At 37.2% G+C, this 23,712-nt stretch overlaps 1 long non-coding RNA gene across 1 annotated transcript; it reads left to right on the top strand.

The window, feature by feature from the left end:
• Positions 1–5,995: 5,995 nt before the first annotated feature.
• Positions 5,996–21,923, top strand: LOC134668790 (uncharacterized). The gene is made up of 2 exons (XR_010098827.1): positions 5,996–6,082; positions 21,504–21,923. It is a non-coding gene; the product is annotated as an uncharacterized LOC134668790 (long non-coding RNA).
• Positions 21,924–23,712: the final 1,789 nt, after the last annotated feature.

Here is a 23,712-nt window from a genome sequence, read left to right as displayed (position 1 = left end):
TCGCCTATCTAGACTATCTAGATTCTAGGACATCTGGGTGAGCTATTTTGAAATGCCGTTTCACCGGGGACTTGTGGCAGTTGTGGTTGTTTGTGTACTTAATGACCGGCAAACTGAAATGACATCGAAATAAAAATTTTGTATAGGTTTGTGATGTTATTGATTTTAAATAATAACTTAGTTATGTACGTAGTCAATAACGATTACATATGTGTGACAGTCCACGGTAAAGGCAACTTTGTGGCACTAATAATAATATAATAATAATATAATGCCGGCGGCACCCTAGGTTAGGTTTTTTATAATGTGTTTTTATGTATTTTTTATTGTTTTGTAAGTATTTTTATATTTTACTTTTATATTCATATTATAAATGACCTAGCCTAAGAAGAAAGATAAATAAAGAATATAATAATAATATAATATGAGAGTACGAGCGAGATGTATAGAAAGTAGGTAAGTTACATAGACGTGAGTGAATATGTCAATGTCAAAACTGGTGGTAGTGGTACTGTGCTTTGTAATGGCTCCTCTACACGATGGGCCAGCGCCGGCTACTCCAAGGGACGCAGCCATGCGGTAGAATGAGATAGCAATATCACTTGCTCCCTCTAACGCATAAATGCGTCCCTTGGAGTGGCCGGCGTTAGCCCATCGTGTAGTGTAGAGGAGCCATAGCGTTTGTGGCATTATTTTTTTTACCTATCTATTGAGAGCACAAGGAACAAAAAATAATAAAATAAATAAATAATAAATAAATAAATATTGGTGGACGTCTTACACAGATCAACCTAGCCCCAAACTAAGCAAAGCTTGTACTATGGGTGATAGGCGACGATAAACATACTTATATAGATAAATACATACTTATATACATAGAAAACACCCATGACTCAGGAACAAATATTAGTGTTTATCACACAAATAAATGCCCTTACTGGGATTCGAACCCAGGACCATCGGCTTAGCAGGCAGGGTCACTACCCACTAGGCCAGACCGGTCGTCATAAAATATTCTTCAAATGAATAACTTTAGTAAAACATTCGCATAAAAACAATAATCAAAACACTTCTCTTTTTATATTTGGGACAAGTTGCCAAGAACTTGGCTCGACGCAAACAAGTTAATGCCTGGTATAAAACAAGATTCCTTACTATGTTTTCGAGCTACTCAACTCAAGGAGTGTCATTGAATCAAAAGATACTATTTTTAACTTTGATATCCTCACAAAAATAATATTATTTCTATAGCTCAGGAAAAACACTCGTAATACAGAAATGTTTTGAAAAACATTATATGGAAATTGACAATCTGCCGTATTCGAACTTCAAGATATTCACAAGAGACGACACGTACTAGATCCATTCTAGATACGTTATAGTTTAGATATCAACTAGTTCTCTTTTGCAGCGCAATTCGGGCAACCAATGTCACTTATACGTTAGATAGAGTAAGATATCTATTAGATGTGAATTGGATCTCTAAGTCATATCCTGTGGAAATCGTTCAAGAGTATCTCCATAATCGCGCAAATATCAAATTTGACAGGTTAGATCTTAAACATATCGTTATCGTATCTTGGTGATGTCTAAAAGATATCTAATAGATGTCAATTTTAAAATCCAAATCGGGCCCAATAACATCGACGCGTTCAGGCCGCTGCAGTAGTGTCGGCTCAGTAGTGTAGACTGTACAAAGCCCATATCTACATCAACGAACATTCAAAAATGTAATGGATCTATTGCCTGAATAAAAGAAACATTCAAATACAAATACAAATACAAAATTTCTTTATTAACCAAGTAGAACAAGCAAGATTGACAAAAGTAGGTAATTATACATGTATAATAGTTACACACGTTACATTACAGTTAGATTAGCAATAGCCCTCACACTAGGTCGAGCCTGTGTCGTGAGGACTGTGGTGAGACAGTAGTAGCAAAAAAAATTAACAACTTGGTGGTGCTATAATACGAGTACATGAGATGGTATAATTCATTCATTTATTCATTCATTCATTCAAAAATACAGCGTCACAAAGAACACAATTTATTATGTCCCGACCGAGCCGTAAATACGCGCACTAACTGCCAAAATATTCATAGCGCTCGTGATTGCATGCCCGATGCCGCGGTGCATTTGCTGACGTAACGTTCGGGCAGACGTTCAGAGGGCCTACCGCGAACAACGTTCGACGTGTTGCCTCCCTGTCACACTTACGTACGAATTTACAAGTGCGAGAGAAGCAACACGTCGAACGTGGTTCGCGGTAGGCCCAGGCGTGAAGCTTCGGCGTGACGCGTCCCATGAGTGGAGGGGGTGGCAGTTAGCGGGGGAGGGGAGGCGTGAAGCGCGAAGCCGTGTGGGCATACACATACACACACACATTGCTGCTAGACTCAAGTGTAATTAATTTTTCTATGTGTATATAATTTTTGTCTGCTGTCTTTTAATTAGAGCATTAAGTATGGTAAACTCATTCGTTAACTTTCTTTTTAATGAGAAGCAAATCAAACTCAAGAATTTGACATTACATATCGAAAAAACTGTTGTTGCGAACCATTCTTAAAATAGCTAAGGAATAAGAAAAAAAATATGCCGTGAGGTGTCACATGAAGTACAATTCTGTCCATGAAGTGCCTTATAAAAAAAGTGTTTTAGAGATACAATGATAGGTACAATATTCATAGCACTTGTGACAGCATGTTCGATGCCACGGTACATTTGCTAGCCAGACGTTCAGAGGGCCTACCGCGAATCACGTTCGACGTGTTGCCTCTCTGTCGCACTTGTAATTTCGCACATAAGTGTGACAGGGAAGCAACACGGCGAACGCGGGTCGCGGTAAGCTATTAGGCGTGAAGCTTGACGTGTCCCGCGGGGAGAGAAGGGTGGAGGTTCGCGCGGGGAGGAAAGGCCTGAAGCGCAGAGCGGGTATTTGAAACGGTTATATAGCATAATTTCTAAAACCAAATACGGGCCGGAGCTTCCATTCCAGCGCATCGTTATCTATAAAAAGTATCACGTGATGTCATAGAAAAGTAAACGCCGGAAGCTCCGGCCCGGACACAGCCCGGTCTAACGTGAGTCATCCTTTATTTATGTTTAGATAATAGATGTTTAGTCAATTTGATTATTTTTATACGACGCAATAATATTATAATTAAATTAATAGCACACATCATGCATGTTCAGATCCGGATCCCGGGTGCATTTGCATTCAGGCAGACAGTTTACTGGCGTGAAATGTGACATGCCCCACGAGGCATGGCAAACGCAATAGATTATTTAATTTAGACATATACATTTTACAGGTATGTACCGGGTGTGGCCTGTAATATGAGCAAAAAAGTTAATTGCAGCGACTTTTGAAAATAACTTGTAGTTTGATTTTTAATACACTTTAAAGGTTATTCAAAGACGCAATGAATTGCGAATTTTGTTATGTTTAAGGCTTGACAAGCAACGTCAATCACAATGATATGGCGTGGCGATGGCGTCCATTGAAGGTAATATTTATTTTGTATGAAAAATAGGGAGTCTAAATACTTCATAATTTTTAAAAGTTGTTGCACAAAAGTGTCACCAAATGAGGAGTACAGTCTATGTTTTAATTATTTGCTCATGTTACAGGCCACACTCGGTATATTGGTAAATGGTATCACAGGCAACAATATTCTCCGACACATACGCGATACATGTCTGCTGTTGCTATAGTGAGAGAAATCAAAAACATAAATGTGAAATGAAAGCCAAGTTCAATATTAAGAAATTTCGTCATTGTTGACTTCGCCGGAAAAATAATTGAGATCTAACTATATGGGTGCCAAGTTATAGTTTGCTTTGGGTGTTGGTAATTAAAGTTCAGGATTTGACTTATCTAGTTTTTACGTACACGCTGTATTATTTCTCCTATGTTACTTTTCTAAAATTTAGTTTTTCGGTATGAAAAATTTAGTATAAAATGCGAGTAATATCAAATCATCGTCATATTTTTTAAGCTTAAATATCGCTTCTTGTAGGGTTGGCACATAACTCGCACACGGCGACGGCGCTTATTAGGGTTGTCACTAATTGGGTACGAACAATAATACAAACAACAATACTCCTAAGTGTACATCAGCGGACCTTATTACAAAAGGCATAAGGTCCACATGATGGTACTAATTCTGCTTAGTTCCGGCCGAATTACGAGAAAACTTTTTGTTGCCTTTACACTTGCAATATTTAGGGTCGGTTGCACCAAACCATCTGGCACCGTTAAAGCGTTCGCTAGATTTTATTGTATGGGAAGTTTCATACTACCTACACTGCTGATTGACGTTAATCAGTCCGTTGAATGTGGTTGGTGCAACTGGCCCTTAATGTATTATCCCTTCGGATTTATATTTTTAAATGTCCATTTGTTTGAATAAGTTGCTTAGTTACCAATACCAATTACCAATCATTTATTGACATATTTGACATTATATATGTATTTTCTATGATGGACTACTGTTATCTAGTTTGCGTTTGTAACAGCGCCATCTCTTAGGAAATTTGAATATCAAACTAAACACCATTAATGTACAAGTATGGCTCAAAGTCGTACATGGCTATCAATATGAAACAACGTGTCAAAATACACGTATACACGTATCTCTATTTTGAAAAATAATCGAGGGCATATTTGCTACCCTCGATAATTTATATCTCTATAGTTCTCCTTCAAATACTTATTATATGTGCAACAGTTTTATTGTTCTATACACCGTGTTTTTATTTATTTCCTTTAATTTCAAGGGTGCATTCCTGAGCTTAAATCAAGTAACTTTCTCAAAGACACAGATATTCTAATTAACTCCATTTCGGAGATAATCAATAATTTATTTTTTTCCTATTAGGCCTCTACAAGCGTGTACACTTGCCTTAGGGCTGGTTTACATATTGATTAGTGTTTAGAATGAGTTCATACATTTGCTACTAAACTTAAGTACAATCTCGGTCGATCGATGTTCGAAATGACATTGATATGTCAAAGATTTCAATTGTTTGGTTGAGTTAAATGTAATGCCCGTGTTATAACAACGCTATATGCTACATTTAATGACTTTTTAAACTTAATTTTTTTGGGAAAAAAAATATTTTTTTTTTTAATTAACTATGGCGTTTAGTTATCTTAAATGTACTTAACCATACCCCGAAGTTAACGGAATTCAATAAAAACACGGTGTATACATATAGACACAACCTCCCTTAACTTCGTGAGGCTATTAGAGATTTTTTTGGCGGATAGTACTGATACGCCACTTTTGTTGCTGACTGTACCCGTATCGTTTAAGCGCACGAATGGATATCTATTCTGAAAAAAACATTGTTACGAACCGGGGTTCGTACCAAAGAGCCCGCAATCTCCTAGGCTACGAGATTTTTTTATTCGCTTCGACAAATAAACTTAACCATAAATTCCGAGCCCAAATCGTTTATGCCTCCACAATTACGTGCACGATCCGTGCGATCCTTGCAATCCCGTGCAGACTCCGTGCCACGTCATTCGCAGCAATTGCCACAGAATCGCGTTACCTGAGCCCCTATTCTAGAAATCAGAGCGATATCATTTGAAGTGGTGATACTCTTTTTAAGCTACTAAACGACACTTGCACCATCCCACTAACCCGGGATTAACCGGTTAAACCATTAACCGAGAGTCAAATTATACTGGTACCTATGGTAGCTCCAGGTTTAACCGGTTAACCCCGGGTTAGTGAATAGTGCAAGTGGCTCTAAAAAGCGTTTGAAATGGAGGAGGTTGCCAATTCGACCGTATTTTTTGCATGCTGTAGGCCTATGGTTCAGAAGTTAGTACTATTTTTAGGGTTCCCTATACCTCAAAAACCTAATATGTCATTAGGTGAGGTAAGGTGTCATCCTACATAAAACATTCTATTCTATTCTATTCTATTCTATTCTATTCTATTCTATTCTATTCTATTCATTGATTCCATATTTGTAATCTTTGGTTATTTTTATTGCTTGTAAAAAATGTACATGTAAAAGTGCCCCTGTGGCCTATTTGCTGAATAAATGTTTGATTTTTGATAAGTATCGAAGTCTAGTCAAAGCTTCCACTTTGTTGCTTACCATAAGGATGAGATTTGCTTGTTTATACGAATACCCTGTCAAAGCGTCCTTATGGCTATCGGCAAAGTAGGAATTTTTGCTTGGAAACGACACATATGAAATGAAATTACCACTACAACAAGAACGCTTCAAGGCAAATAAATATAGTTGTCTCGGCGCACACTACGAGTTTGTAGCTTTTGGCATAGAGTCGAGACGGCGTAGAGAAGCACGGGGGCTCTACAAGGCGCTCAGCAGACGCCTAAGGGAGGCCACAGGCGACCCTCGCGCAAGCAGCTTTCTCGCACAAAGATTGACCATGGCAATCCAGCGCAGTAACGCTGCATGCGTGATGCGTGACCAAGGAGACAAAATTTTGATAGGTATTTGTAGCTTTAGCTATTTTAATTGTAGTCAGTTTTTGTATTATATTATTTTTACACTTATTATATAATATATGAGTTTCACTACAATACTTAGATTTTGTCACCCGAATAACCCTCACCTTGTTGCTCCCTCAGTGGAAAAGAGGCAAATTTTGCATTTTTGCGACAAATTGAAGCAGCGACGCGTCGACGCGAGAAATGCAACGGTTGTGATGCAGTTATATGATCAAAGAATGTACCGTCAGCGAGTTTTTAGGGTACCCTTCTATATTATGCACTTACTTTTTCGACATCGGGAGGGTTTTTTTTTCACTTCTATCCATCCCCAGCATAGTTTATTGATCGTTAAGAGCCAACAGGAGTGGTCAATTCTCCATACAAACGTACCTACTCCTCGTTTGCCTCCGTGGTTTGAAGCTAGAGCAATGATTTTTTCAACACAGATTAATATTGTCAATATCTGTGTCGGACCGTTCTGCTTTTTTTGATATTTTTGTTTTATAAGGCGCTAGAGCCCTTCAAAAATGGCTAAAATGGCCTAATTGACTATGCCGCAATGAGAGGCGTGGCATTCAAAACTGATATCAATTAGCCAAAAAAAGCAAAACGGTCCGATACAGATAATTTCATAATCATTTAGATTTCCAAATTTGGTTACGATCGGTTAAGTTTTGGAGGAGGAAACAGATGAGTACGAAACCTCGATTTTTGAGATTTTTACGCAGGATTTTTCGCCTTGTCCTTATCGCACTACTTTAAGGTGCCGCTTCCGTTAGCGAGACGGGTATATTTACCTAAAATATTTAAAACTCAGCTCCTGTTTCGTCTTAAGTAGGTATTTGCTGAAACATTGAAACAATATTAGGTACTTACATTTATATTTACAATAAGCCGTTTTTCACGCTTACCTTAAGTAACAGCGACATTGGGCGACTGGCGACGGTGGCAGCGACAACCATAAGTCCGACAAAAGGTCCGATCGCTGTATCTCGCTCTAACCTATGATTATCGCTGTCGCCGTCGCTAGTCACTCAATGTCGTAGCCGAGCCGATAAAGAAGTAAAAACGTAACCTTTACTTTTTAGGGTTCCGTACCCAAAGGGTAAAACGGGACCCTATTACTAAGACTTCGCTGTCCGTCCGTCCGTCCGTCTGTCCGTCTGTCTGTCACCAGGCTGTATCTCACGAACCGTGATAGTTGAAATTTTCACAGATGTATTTCATGTTGCCGCTATAACAACAAATACTAAAAACAGAATAAAATTAAGATTTAAGTGGGGCTCACATACAGCAAACGTGATTTTTGACCAAAGTTAAGCAATGTCGGGCGTGGTCAGTACTTGGATGGGTGACCGTTTTCTTTTTGCATTTTTTTCTGTTTTGTTTTTTGCTTTATAGTACGGAACCCTTCGTGCGCGAGTCCGACTCGCACTTGCCCGGTTTTTTATTTAGCAAGCTTGTCGTGATACCAAAATAAGATCAGCTTGTGAAATTCGAATTCCTACACAAAACTCAAGAATCTGTATTATTTTTTAATATACACGGATTAATTCGGATTAGGATTTTTCATTTAGGTAAATGTAATTTTCTCTTTCTATTAGCAATATGATCAGCATATTACAACGAAGCACCGTGTATAAGCCCCGTCGGTGCTTTTACGTTATAGATCACTTACCTATAGGTTAACCATAGTTGTCCTTGTTGTTGTTGTGTGTTGTAGTCCTTTGTTGGTCTTAATTAAATTTAATTTAATTTGCTTTATAGTAGAACATGTAAATTACTTAGTTGGAATTTTCTCAAGCAAATTTTTCCTTAGTAAGTATTATTCTTTCCATTTTACGCTGATTGATAATTAATTTCTTAGCTAATTCTTTACTTAAAGCTTATAAATTTGTTTTATAATAAATAAAAATTCATTTATGTCGGACAATAAGGAATCCATATTATATACACAATCTTATAACTAGATTATACATTTTGTTTATTAAAATTAATTATTAATTATTTTGCTATACTGTAGGCAAATAGACGAATATTCTGTGCTCATTTTTTGTTACTGAAAATACGTAGTTTGAAGAGCTGATCGTCGAATGGCGGCCTCTGCATTCACTGAGTAAACAGAACTGTGATTGCTGTGACAACAAATAGCGGCACAAAATGCAGTTTCTGTTGACATTGTCATAAAAATAGTTTCAGGGCCCGATCCGGATTTTGAAATAGACATGTATAAAATATCTTTTAGACATCACCAAGATATGATAACGATATGTTTAAGATCTAACCTGTCAAATTTGACATTTGCGCGATTCTGGGGATACTCTTGAACGATTTCCACAGGATATGACTTAGAGATCCAATTCACTTTTCACAAAGGCTGGGTATGGTTGTCACCGTCGTCTTCATATTATTTTGGTGGAGCAGTGCTTGTCATGAAAAATGAATTGCATTATTCATACGGCGCGATTCGGGAAATTAATTAGAAATTAACTAGTCTAGTAGTAGTATTAAGTTAATCTCTAATTCATTTCCCGAATTTAGCCGATAAACTCTTCTATGGATTTTCTTTGTAATTTTACATGTATGTAAAATGTATAATTATTGGCACAATAAAGGATATTGACTTACTGGTAATAATCATTTATTTACAAACAAGATATATATACAATGGTATTTCTAAAAGGAATTAATAACTAGCTTAAATCTGAAATACTTACTTAGGTACTTGTTTTCTTACTTACTCTAGGTGGGCATTTCTCAGGAGGGCCGTTTTTACGTGTCCGGGGCAGTAATTGATTGAATTTACTGTTCAATAAATCTGAATTAATTTAGGCAAGATCTTCAGCTTATATTCTGTCTGGGACACTATCAAATTATTTATTTATTATTTATATAATACAAGAAAAAAAAATTCAAATGCCAAAAATGATGGTCGGTGGGCGTGTCCCGCACCCAGATTTTATGAAACAAAAAATTATTACTCAAGATGGGGCATTAGATCGGAGTTATTATGGGTATTCACGCATAGGGTATTAGTTAGCTTATCATATTCTTTATAACACAATAATGTGTTTGCTCAACACATTGAATAAAACCAAATTTACGATGTGTCCCGGGCTAGTGACTGATATCGGTGTAATTTGCAAAACATGTCAGTACTCCTTCAAAGTTGTAGACCAGGAACTCAGTGTCTCAAACATAGTATGCTTTAGTTGTGCCTTAACCGTTGAATAAAGTAGAGGTACAGTCACAGTACAATAAAGTGATTTATTAAACGTTTCTCCGTCCTTCGCTGGGTTTGGTCCTATGTTTTTTTGAGATCGGTGGTGCAATTTACTCCGAAAGTTTTAGTGCCATTATCGTTATGTAAGTGATTAAGAAGTCATCGAAAGTACGTAAATCCACCATTATTACATCTCTTCTGTATCGTTCATGCTATTTCTGTAATTGCTAAAAAGCGATTAATTTTGATATCGCTGGTGTTGATTTCCCTGGTTTCGGTGGATTTTTTGACCACCGATATCAAAAAAGTGATCACTGAATTCAAATCCTGCTTTGTAAACTAGTTTGTTGTACTAATTTATCATGTCTAAAAAGTGAAAGATACGTTGTACAAACGTAAAATTATGTTTGTAAGTAAATTATGTCATAGTAGGTACACAAAATCACTAGTTCACTATGAGTAGTTTTTTAAACCAGACGTATAGACCCAATGTTTCTTTTTCTGTCTTGATATTCTTTTCCAATCAATTAAGTAAATTATGTTCGTTGTCCTCTGTATCATGTTAAATAAATGTAGGTAGTCAATTAGATCCCTCTTTTTTAAAAATAACTTGTGTATGTAAGTACTATGCAAGGTGAACCCAAGGGACAGGATGTACAGAACAAGGGATTAAAAATAAAATAGCATTCTAATGTCGTGATCGCTTCAAAGGCACTTAGCGTACCTACTGATCTATGTTTCTAAAGGATAGCCATAGAGACAAATTGAACACAGCAAATGTTTTAACAATCCTCAATGTCTTATGTCTTTGTCAACAACTTTGTTACAATTTAGCTCAAGTGTTTGAGGGTGCTGGAGATCATAATTAATTGGTGATTGGATCTTCAAGCATTACTCTACTACTTCAAATATTATAGTTTTAAATTGACGGAGTTCACGCTTTTAAACTCTTTGATTAGAAAAATACTTGTTTTCCGTATTGCATCACGTTGCTTTATAAGTACATTAAATATTTAATGAGCATTGAACACCACTCAAGAGTGTATTGTTTATCGGGTGCAGGTAACATAAGTTTTTTTTTAGATGCGTGTGCGGTCGAATTGCGTGAAACAAACATCTTCTCCTTCATGGATATAATAATGCAATGAATAAATGATTATAATGTGCGAATTTGTGGTCTGAAACTCGTTTCAGGACCACCCATCACCCTATTATATGAGGCCAGTCATATAGTGTGGGATATCTTCTAGAGATGTTGATTTACAAGCCGTAATTTGGTTATTTTAAAATCTTGAGTCTATATCTATTAAATTTATGTAAGCTTTCGAGATCATTAGCCTTGTTACATCGCTTATCAACAAATAGGATTGAAAAATATGATTAAAATAATTATATAATTGAGATATAAAACTTAAATGTGATTTTCGTGTAAGCATTATTGAATTCGGTGACGCAAATTGATTTCAGTGCCTGCACATGATTTCGGTGTTTTTTAAATCTCAAATATCTTGAAAACTATAAGGTTCTAATGGAGGCCTCCACTACCAATATTTTTTATATTAAGGGTAGATTTTAGGAAATAAACTCGCATATTATATAAGTTAAAAAAAAATTTTGGCACCGAAGTCAGGCACCGAATGTCATCTCTGAGAATCGCCCAGGTATGGCCACAGTAATTTGACTCGAGGTAGCACTTGGCATGAAAACTTAAGGGTAACATTCCATTTCCAACGACAGCTGCACTACTGTCAATTTACTATGGAAATTGACAATGACAGCGACACGTTCAGTACCGCTAGTGCAGCTGCGGTTAGAAATGAAATGTTACCATAACGTGGCGCAACTCTAAATACATCAAGTTATCTTCCTATCATGTTAAACTGCAAATACCTACACTGAGTTCAATAATCTGATTTCTCACATGATCGCTCAAATGCGTCGCAAGCCGCAATAACTATAATCCTGGCTTACTCAGAATGGCGTCTGATCCCTGCGGGCATATTGGAGATGTGTGTAATGCATAGATATTCTCTAACCGACTCCGCGTAAATTTTTTTTTCCTCAAGTCCTTGCACGATAGTCAACGAATGCAGACATATCTATTTAAGAAGAGGGATAGATATTCGTGAAAAAAAAAAAAAAAACAACAAGTAACATAATAACACGGTCACGAAGTGGTCCCGACTCAGCTGGCTAGGCTAGCGCTGGTCTTCTGTCGGGGCCATGATATCTAGGCCAGAAAATATCCTTCCAACGGAAGCCCTTCTTCGCCAGCACACACTATGGGCAATATATCAAGGAGTCCATGTCTGGGGACAAGCCTTAGTGCCTCGCCAAAAGCTTCAAAGTCCTTCTTCTTGGGGTTGGAGATGGAAGACAGTGAATGCACTCTGTTTAGTCAGATTTACTATCTCGTTTCTTTGGCCTTACATTATGCAAAGTTGAGAAGTGTCCTATAAAGGATGACTCACGTTAAACCGGGCCGTGTCCGGGCCGGAGTTTCCGGCGCATCGTTTTCTATGGAAAGCATCACGTGATCACCTGTCATGTCATAGAAAAGTAAGCGCTGGAAGCTCCGGCCCGGACACGGCCCGGTCTAACGTGATTCATCCTTAAGGTAAACAGTACATGTCATCTTGAAACTGAAGTCATTGTCAATAGAAGTGAGGATGTCGACCACTAGTACCTTTACCTTAGCAAATAAAGAGTCAATAGTCGCAAATGTGTCATGCCCAATGCATCTCAAACAAAGAGTTACAGTGGTGGTTGACATGAGCAATTTTGAACCAAGCTTTATATTCCTATTTTACAGAGCACGTTTGTAGCAAAGAAGAAAGGCAAAAACGGTCCATAACTTATTCATAATCGTATCTAGCTCAATATTGTAAGTAAAAAACAAGCATATTTCACAAAGCATAAGGTTGACTTTTAAATCCTCTCTAAGAGAGATACGTTTTTAACGAAAGAGTATGTTCAGTGAGCCGAATTTACATTTTAGCAACGAAATATTTCTTAAAAATACCCGCTGGTGTCGCCATCTCCACCGTTATATTTGCATTTGTGAATATTTTTCGGGGTTGCTGGTAGAAATGGCTGTAAATTTTCTTGTCGCGCCGTATTGCTATCTTTCTACGATTTTGCATTGTTTTTCAAGTTGCAAGTAAAGAAAAATATCTACATTATTAAGCAGATAGTGAATTATTTTATTTTAATAATATTTTTGCACGCCGACTTTATGGGTCGTTTAATTGACAAGACAATAATAACTATAGAATGTAGTTCGGCTCATCTCACACATTTAAGAAGAAAGCATAAAACTGTAGAATACTTATGTATGTAGGTAAGAAAGCAAATTATGGAATGGATGTTACGTGATTAATTAATACAATACTTAATTAATATGAAGTTGAGTTGCGGGTGGTAATGAAAACAACTCAACTTAATTTAACGACTGCTGCCACGTCAACTTTGCTGCAGTAACTTAGCAATAGTGCTGGCTGCTGAAGTCGCCATCCGAATGTCACCTTTTTAGTGTTCCGTACAAAACTTTGTTCACGGAACACTTATGGGATCACTTCGATCTTGCAAATCAGTTATTTGTCAGGTAATGTGAAGTATTTTTTCGAACGTGTTGATAATGGACAGTAAAAGCAAAGGCTATTAAAATTAACAACATACAACATTCGACCATCATTCCGGTGCTCTGGAAAGCTGCAGTTAATTACAAGGACACATTTTCGTGGAAGAGTGCCCTCACAAAGATTAATTATAATTAATTGCCTTTATCTCGAAAAGCGAATAAAAATAACAAAGTGCTTCGCTTCCTGTGTTTGGTCGCTCGTATCGTTTGATGACGCCCCGTGGCAATAAAAAAGGCAATTATTGTTACGCTACCTGGGTGTAGGTAATTCATTTCGCTTCTCCTAAAGAAATATATGGTTTATATTATTGTTAGGCACTTACACGTGTACCTACCTATCTCCTCCTAACTTCTACTTAAGTGCCTATGAATTTTATAATGAAAATGTTGTCTAGAAAAAAAAATCTATAGCATTTTATTTTAACTTGTACGACAAGTCATGGTGCTCGAAAGCAGTACAAAGATTCAAGGTACCTAATTTTATTTTTGCAATTGTGCTAAATTTACTAGCTAAATAGCGTTTGTTGCTGTACAAATACATTTTACAAGAATGTTTAAAAACGACTAGCCGTTGCCTTTATAACAGTTGTTGTTCTCTGCAAAACTTTCTCTGTCTCTGCAAAATTTTCGAACACCAACTGCGAAATCTAAAGGGAATAGTATAAAACCCGCTAAGCACCCTTGTGGTGCACCACAGCTAAAGAAAAATAGCTCGAGTTATCACTATCGTACATATACAGTAATGAAGTACTTCACATCATCACATAATCACATACATCATATTTTTTATGTATATCCAAGCTTTCCGAACATCTTCGAAAGACCTTAGCGACATACACTATCAAAAGCCTACGATTAACGCGCCAAATTACTGGTATCCAGTCACATGATTGATATTTTTCAGTGACCTCTATTATTATTATAAAATAAGGGTGACAGCTGGCAACTACAGTTGCCAAAAGCATGTAAGTGGGTATGATGATGATACAATAGCGTACAAAAGCAAAAGCTTATTAGCCTGCTTCGGTAGTTTAAATTGACTTGCATAGACCGGACGAGGCTAAGTAACGTTCGAGGAAGCCAATCACAAGTTGGTGCGGATTGGCAAACTTAGTTTAACTGTCAGGCTTACTGGACGGTCCTGAATGCAGAAATGACCGTATTCTATAACGAGATTGTAATTCAGGTTTTTAAGAACATAACTTGTGGGCCGATTTTTTTTCGACAAATTTTGATAGAATTTGGTGGAGAGATAGACTTCCCTATACTGTAAAATTTATAAGTTGTACAAATAAAAATGTACTCTACAATTATGTCCTTAATAATTGTAGAATATATTTTTATTTGTACAACTTATAAAGTAAGTACCTACTTAAGTTCCATACAATGTTGATGATTAACAAAATTGTGTCTCAACGCTATATTGAAGCTCTTTCTCGTATACAGCTAACTAGTTTCATCTCTCCGGTCAAACTAAAGTTGCTGCTTCACTAAACGCTAGCTTAAGATAATACCCATCGAAACTGTTTACTTTGATCCCAAGTAAAGTTTTTAGTATCTGGTTAAGTTTCTTCGTAACAAGGTAAAGTTAAAAGTCCGATAAGTAGCGGAGTAATTTGGATCTCAGCTTTTTCACTATGGTTAGTTTTTTTAGCATTAGAGAAAAGGTAAACAATCTTGATGGGTATTTTAATTGAAAAACGCGTTTTAAAAATAAGTCACGGCAAATATTTAACAATTATGAATCTAATTTCGATCATTTATATTCTTCTGCTAAATATGTAATAGTTACTAAATTTAAAAAGCATTTCATATCAAGGTCGCTTAACTTCTTTCTAATGCTAAAAAAACGAACTATACAATACAGGGTGGAAAGATAAGTCGGGCCCTGGAGGGAATCTACCTTAAATCCTTAAGCAGGCTCATTTTACTTAAAGGAGACATTCCTTTATTTTTAAAAAGAAACAAAACTGCATACAAAGATTTTCTAAAACTCGCTTGCCTCGCCCGGGACTCGAACCGACTAAAAATTCCAAAAAATAAATCCTCGCAATTTTATTCTACTAGTCGATACAGTTAATGTTAATGATAACATTTCTCCAAGAAACATTAGGTCTTACACTCGTCTGTCGTACAAAATATCCATAAAATCTAATATTTAGTACTTAAGAATTTTTAACACAAGCCAAATTGAAGAAAAAAAAGAAAAATACTTTGAATGCAGTTTTGTTTCTTTTTAAAAATAAATTAATATCTCCTTTAAGTAAAATGAGCCAGCTTAAGGATTTAAGGTAGTTTCCCTCCAGGGCCCGACTTATCTTTCCACCCTGTATAATCAACTACTTAATAAGCAAACCAAAAGTTACAAGTAAAAAAAAAAGTAAAAGTTAAGTTAAAAGTTAGTTAAGTTAGTTAGTTAGGAGTTAGTTCTTTAAAAATAAGGGTTGACAAAAATAACTTAACTAACCCTACTACCTCTGTCTGTTTGTCCCCGTCACGCTTAAACCGCTAAACCGATTTAGATAAAATTTAGTATGGAGATAGTTTGAGGCCTGAGGAAGGACATACTGGACATAGGATAGTTTTTAACAATCATCATCATCCCACGCAGACGAATTCGCGGGCAGAAACTAGTATGTACTTACATATTTGGAAAATTGTTTTATGCCTATATATTTTCAAAATCCCGTCCCGTAAAAAAACAAACTATCTTTACAATTTTTTTAAACGAGCATATTCGTCTGCGAGCGATATTCCAAGTTTTCTATTAAAGGAAAAAAATGGGAAATTTACGCTTCAGGCAGGAGTTGAGCCCGCAACCCCCGCAATTGCGGCCCAGCGTAAATTTTTCAATTTTTTGCTTTAATAGAACACTATTTTTACAATATACGAGCATAAACTTAAACTAAGGCCCTAAAACCAAATGCATAACACAACCAAATCATCTCAACATAACAAAGCAAAATACATAATCCGTACTTTTACCGTCGAAGTACATTAGTAGAGTTTACTAGAATGAATAAATATCTATTCATTTATTCAGCACGTAATCCTGAAACCTTCCCAATCTTCAGGCGTAGAATCCTAACAGTCAAAATCATTTATTCGATTGAATTTTTCAGAGGCTCTTACGTGGGGGTGGTGGGGGTACTCAGAACCCCCCTATTTGGAGTAAACCGGCTTAGCGTGATTAAAAATAGATACCTAATGTGAGAAACGGAGACCTGTTTTTCGATGCGGGCGAATACGTTTCCCGAATTGCCAACGGTTGCTTTAAAATTAGCAGAAATAGGTATCTCTTAAACAAGTAAAAGTGACATTCCATTTCCAACTGCAGCTGCAATACTGTTCATTTTACTATGGAAACGCGTCGCTGTCATTGTCAATTTCCATAGTAAAATGAACAGTATTGCAGCTGCAGTTGGAAATGGAATGTCACTCTAACTGTCTTTCTTTTGACACACACTTTTACTGCTGTAAGTGTGTGTGTGTGTGTGTGTGTGTGAATGAGATAGAGATATATAATATATATATGATAGAGAATGAGATAGCAATATCACTTTCTCCCTCTAACGCATAAATGCGTCGCTTGGATTGGCCGGCGTTGGCCCATCGTGTAGAGGAGCCATCATACTTATAAAGTACTTATCAAGACCTTTCTAAAGATCCTGAATTCAATATGTTTGTGTTTTTCCATCGATGAGTTCCATTGGCCTTTCCGACTGCATCATCAAATCAGTTCTATGTTAGCATAGTAATATTACATAGTCATCGGAATAACGGAAGTAATACTCAAAATTTTAACTGAATCAGTACGGCTACCATCAGTTTGGCATTGACATAAACGCTATCGTGAACGTAATTTACTTTCTATATATCCCTTTCGCACTAATATGTCAGTACGAGCGAGATGCATATAAAGTAAATTACGTTCATTATAGCGTTTATGTCAATGCCAAACTGATGGTAGCCGTACTGATACCAGATAATAGTTCAAAGTTACAAGATTTGTAGTACACATACCTATATACGTAGTGAAGCCATTGACTCAAACTTTACTTCGTATAGACAGGCCTTACGAACACTACGAAGTACCTAGTAAGTAACTACGAAGTGGGCCAAAACCACTACCACCAGTTTTGACATTGACATAATACTCTCCCGTCTAAGTAACTTACTTTCTATACATCTCGCTCGTACAACAGAATAAATAATACTACTAGGTACAGAAGACTCACTCTCTAACAAAACGCGTCTGTCACGATCAGCACAGATATGGCCGCTAGGTGGCGACAGCGCGACGCGCGGCTTATGGCAAACCCCAAAATTGGGGTCGAACGGATGTACTTTTAGCTACCTGTAGCGAAGCGACGAAATCGCGGAGTGAGACACGCCTGCTCGCACTCGCATATTAGTGCGAGATGTATAGAAAGTAATTTACGTAGAAGCGAGCGTATCTATCAATGTCAAAACTGGTGGTAGCCATAGCCCGTACCAGTACGTTAGTGCGCGAATGGCGTTTGTGCACATTTTCTTTGGTACGCATGTTCACTCGCCATTATCCTCTAGCCGCCCTCACGTCAAACTTTGCCAAGCAAAATGAAATTTTATTTTGTCAACACAAAGTTCAAATTAGAATGGAACAGGAGACCTTTTTATAGGTCTCTGGGCGGCCAGAGGTTATATGAAAAAGCCTATTCTTACTTTTGGAATCTTTGAGTGAAGCTAAAAAGGCTGTGAGATTAATGAGTGACGACGCCTGTTATTTTTCTAAAACAAAAATGGTTGTTCAGAGAAAAACAGTAATTTTGATTATTAATGCTTCCAACTTTTATTAGAATAGAATAGATTTATTCGTAAGCACAAACAAACAAACAAACAATCGGTACAATACATTATATAAAAGAAAACACAAAATAAGCTGAAAGTAAGTTATTCTAAACAAAGCTTAATCAAAGCACTCAGTCTCTATTATACATTAATGTATAAGTTTTCATTTCTAAATTTAATATAGGTATAACAATAATACTAATTGTGTTACTAAATTTATGCGACGCTTGTTTTTCTAATCCAATAAAACAATTAAATACTAATTGGGACTCTACCGTTTATTTTCGAAACATGAAAATTTAATAACTGCTTCTGAAACTTAGGCCTTACATTCGTATATCTCAATTACAAAACCCTCACATGCTTTTAACAGTGTTTTCAAAAGTCGTATCTCTATTTTTATCATTGAAAATTGAACCTAACGTGTAATGCCACAAGGTTTAAATTACGACTAGTATTGTAAAGGTATAAGCTATTTTAACAGTCAGGTTTCGAGGGCCACAGAATGCAGCAAAACATTAATCTTGGCTGCCTCGCGGCCGCAGGTCGTCGGTCTCACGGGGCCTTAAAGGTCACGAGATCGTCAGACAGACGATGTAACCTCTAAGAGGTCATCTTTAATGGTTTCATAACAAGAACACGCCACTTGCTCGCGGATAGTGTGCATCAACTGTAGATGGCAGCACAAGAGTTGTTTATTTTCACTAAATTTCAATCGTTTCTAATTAGCAACCTTAGTTTCGTAAGCAACGTAGATACTAAAAAAATAAGCTATCTTCGACAGTTTACGAAAATTTGAGGTGTCTGTTCCGAATAAAAAAACCTATGAATGCAGACGTTTCTTTTTAAAAATGAAAATAATGTTTCCTTTATGTAAGGAAATTGAGCTAACTTAAGTTTTTAAGACACTTCCTCCGGGACACATAATCTTTTCCACCCTGTATAAACCATCTCTGTACGTAGACAGGCTGGATCTCATTTCACATTCTGGCCGCCCGTTTCGCTCGGTTGAGCGCTGTTTGTCCCGTAGTCGTGCGACTGACGTGCGACGAGGGGCCCGATTCGGATTTTGAAATACTGCCGTATTCGAACTTCAAGATATTCACAAGAAACGACACGTACTAGATCCATTCTAGATACGTTATAGTTTAGATATCAACTAGTTCTCTTTTGCAGCGCAATTCGGACAACCAATGTCACTTTTACGTTAGATAGAGTAAGATATCTATTAGATGTGAATTGGATCTCTAAGTCATATCCTGTCATATCTACTTCAAAGTCCGAATTGGGTCCATAGACATCTATTAGATATCTTTTAGACATCACCAAGATACGATAACGATATGTTTAAGATCTAACCTGTCAAATTTGACATTTGCGCGATTCTGGAGATACTCTTGAACGATTTCCACAAGATATGACTTAGAATAAGAATAAGAATAAGATCCAATTCACATCCCCTGTGTCCTGGAGCCTCCGGGCCTCTGCCGCACCGATGGTAAAAGGCCAGACGGCTTGACTTTGGTGCCGTGGCAGATGGGTAAATGCCTGCTATGGGACGTCACGTGCGTTAGCACTTTCGCGGCCTCACACCCCGGCCGAACTGTGCGGGCGGCTGGTGCCGCCGCAGATTTTGCCGCGGCCAAGAAGCTGGAGAAATATGCGAACCTGGCCGGAAATTATTATTTTGTGCCCCTTGCATTTGAGACCACCGGGTTCTGGGGGTCGGAGGCTATTGCTTTTATTAGGGAAGTGGGACGTCGAATGAGGGAGAGGGGATCTGACGCCCGCGCGGGTTCGTACCTGGTGCAAAGGTTGTCCATCACCATTCAACGCGGTAACGCGACTAGTGTGATGGGTTTGACTAGACTTAAGCTAGTCTTAAGTTTTTATTGTTTTTTTTATATACAGGGTGATTCAGGAGACGTGAGCAGGACTAACACTGCGCATTTCGTAAATTATAAGCATCTGTTTCGTATCAGTATTAGTGAGGTTAACGTTAATTTTCTAGTCGTGTTGAAAAAAAAAAGTTATTAATTTATTTACGACATGCATGGTCACCCTACAATTAGAATAGTAAACTAGCGATATTCTGTGTCAAATTGAATGTCATCACGGTCTGGTTACTTTTGAAAACTCTTATCTCACTCAAGTTTGACAGTTTATTTTCTTCGTAATCATAATGCTGTCATTACGGTTAAAGAGGTTTTATGTTTATTAATTAGGTCTTGTAGGGTGACCATGATTGTAGAGAATTAAATTTGCCCTCGTCAAAAAGTTAAAAAATAGGAAAAAGTGTGGTTGTTTCACCTAAATACGACGGTGATCGATGAATTATCAGTTACTGAGTGTGCAGGATTAGTCCTGCTCACGTCTCATGAATCACCCTGTATATTGTTGTATTGACGTTTATTGAATAAATTTAATTCATATCTAATAGATATCTTTGGTTGCCCGAATTGCGCTGCATAAGAGAACTAGTTGATATCTAAACTATTACGTATCTAGAATGGATCTAGTACGTGTCGTCTCTTGTGAATATCTTGAAGTTCGAATACGGCAGTAGCTGGCTTGCGATTACCGCTGACTGACATCCGCTGTTTTGACAAGTGACCTCGTACTACAAAGCGCCAAAGCAAAGTACAGTCAGCAGCAGAAGTTGTTAGCGGGCGAAGTGTTTAAAATGATCTTGACCGCTCGTATTCCCTTTACAATAAAGACTAAACTAGCGACTCGCCCCGACTTCGCACGTTATACGAAACCTTAACAAATTATACAACTTTCCTCAAGAATCTGTCTACATATTGATAGGTGAAAACCGCATGAAAATTCGTTCAGTAGTTTTTGAGTTTATCGCGAACATACATACACACAGACATACAGACGCGAGGGGACTTTGTTTTATAAAGTGTACATACATTGTACAATTAGTGCCTTACTCAGTGCTGAATATATACCTACTTGTGTTTAAAATTAAATCCAGGTCATTAGCCGGATAGGCCGATCTAGCCAGGCTGAAGCTTATATATGTACCTATAAATATACGTACACATCAGGTTGACAATCGGGTCGCTAATTAGCGCGAGATCAAAGCGCCCGGCCCCTATTATTAAATCCCTTAGCAAACTTTAGACACACAAGGTTCTATGTTGTTCACAAAACTGAGGTGATTATATAACCTTGTCCAATGCAGAATTTTTGCGAACTAAAAGCCTTATTCTAAGGAAAGGACGAGGAAAATGTGATATTTTTGGGTGGAAATATTGGCAGTGTTTCTTTTTGAAACTGTGTTTTATTTTTACACATTCACGGACACGCATGCTATAGCGTTCGCGTTGTTTTTAGGGTTCCGTAGCCAAATGGCAAAAAACGGAACCCTTATAGATTCGTCATGTCTGTCTGCCCATCCGTATGTCACAGCCACTTTTTTCCGAAACTATAAGAACTATACTGTTGAAACTTGGTAAGTAGGTATTCTGTGAACCGCATTAAGATTTTCACTCAAAAATAGAAAAAAAAAATTTGGGGTTCCCCCATACTTAGAACTGAAACTTTTTTTTTCATAAACCCACACGTGTGGTCTATCTATGGATAGGTGTTCAAAAATGATATTGAGGTTTCTAATATCATTTTTTTCTAAACTGAATAGTTTGCGCGAGAGACACTTCCAAAGTGGTAAAATGTGTCCCCCCCCCCTGTAACTTCTAAAATAAGAGAATGATAAAACTAAAAAAAATATATGATATACATTACCATGCAAACTTCCACCGAAAATTGGTTTGAACGAGATCTATAGTTCGTTTTTTTTAGCATTAGAAAGAACTCCACAGAAGCAAGCGTGCAGTTTTTATCAGGCTCGTTATTTGTTAATAATTATTGAATTATCTAATTTACCATGGTCAATACATATAATTTACTTCAAATTATTACTGCTAGAAGTGCCGGATTTGGAACCACAAGCTTACTTCTGCGAAGTTCTTTCTAATGCTAAAAAAAACGGACTATAGTAAGTATTTTTTTTAATCGTCATAAATCGTAAACCGCAATTTTATTATGTTACTTGCTGCTACGGAACCCTTCATGGCCGAGTCCGACTCGCACTTGGCCGCTTTTTTTTTGTTTCCTTTGACCTGTGGCACATGACGTCACCGTCCGCGAACGTGCTCAAAAATGTCACTTTCGACACTGACATATCAGTATCATATCAGTGTGACATCTTATAAGCATTTATCTAATCGGGCCGGAAATCTTTTGGCTTTTCCTATTTCTCATACAAATTAATTATTCATTTATTATCTTCGATGTAAGCTAACATCATTGTAATTGACGTTCCTTGTCACGCTTTAAAGAACAAAAATCGTCTTAGAATAAACTTTAAAATAGGTATGCTAAAAACCAAACCAAAAGTTGTTTTTAAATCCGCTGAACAAATGTTGGTCAGTTTAACAGTTTTTTTTTTGTTCCTGTTACGGAGCCGACCCGGTATATTGGTGCCTATATATTGAGATTAAAGTCAGCAAAGCTCTATGAAGCGATGTGGCCCACATTTGGCACCGAACAGACAGATAACACTCAAATTTTATCTAGTTGTGGAGATCGCTGCCAAAGGCTTACCATATCCGGTTGACTATGAAATTGGAAAACTTTATTGATATATGATTTGCATTTCAACTGTAAATATTTTTATCCGCGATGAAATGGAGACGGTGTATATGAAACTGAGTTTAGTGTGCTAAATGACATTGCCATAGAATATCACCAATGCATTTCTAGTGTTTTTATATGAATACGCGTTAAAATTAATAGGAGACGTTAATAAAATATGAGTAACAAATGTAAATTTTAATAATAATATAAAGAAACCAAATGAATATTAGGTAACTGAGCAATCTTAGAAAGATTGCATATTTTGGACATCTACATAGAAATGAAAAGTATAATCTGCTGAAAGTTATAATAGAAGGAAAAATAGAGGGAAAACGGGGAAGGGGAAGAAGGAGGATGAACTGGCTCGACAACATCAAAAAATGGACAAACATCAAAGACGCGGCCACGCTAACAAGACTGGTCGAGAATAGAGAAGACTTTGCAAAGGTGGCCGCCGACGCCCGCTAGGGCATGGCAGTAGAAGAAGAAGAAGAGCAATCTTACCTTAAAAAGTTTAGAGATGAAATTTCCACAGATGACTCTAAAGGGGCCCACCGATTACAAGTTCGCCGGACGATATCAGTCTGTCAGTTGTTAGGAACTACCTTTTGCGTTTAACTGACAAGCTGGCCCCTGTTTCACCAACGTGACAGGTGCGACGAATTGTAAAATCACTGTTGCTGACGTCACAGGCATCCATGAACTACGGTTACCGCTTATCATCGGGCGGGCCGTATTCCTGTTTGCCACCATCATTGTATTATTAAAAAAAACTTTATGATATCGGAAAAAAACTGATATTTCTCTTGCTAAGTTTATGACAATTGTCACAAGAAACACTAAAATTGTCACGAAATTCCGACATATAACTCATTACCTGTCAAGAATT

This window comes from Cydia fagiglandana, chromosome 11, assembly GCF_963556715.1.
Source record: "Cydia fagiglandana chromosome 11, ilCydFagi1.1, whole genome shotgun sequence".
NCBI classification, from domain to species: domain Eukaryota; kingdom Metazoa; phylum Arthropoda; class Insecta; order Lepidoptera; family Tortricidae; genus Cydia; species Cydia fagiglandana.
The sequence above is the reverse complement of the archived record's forward strand: the minus strand, read 5'-3'. Positions and strand labels throughout refer to the sequence as shown.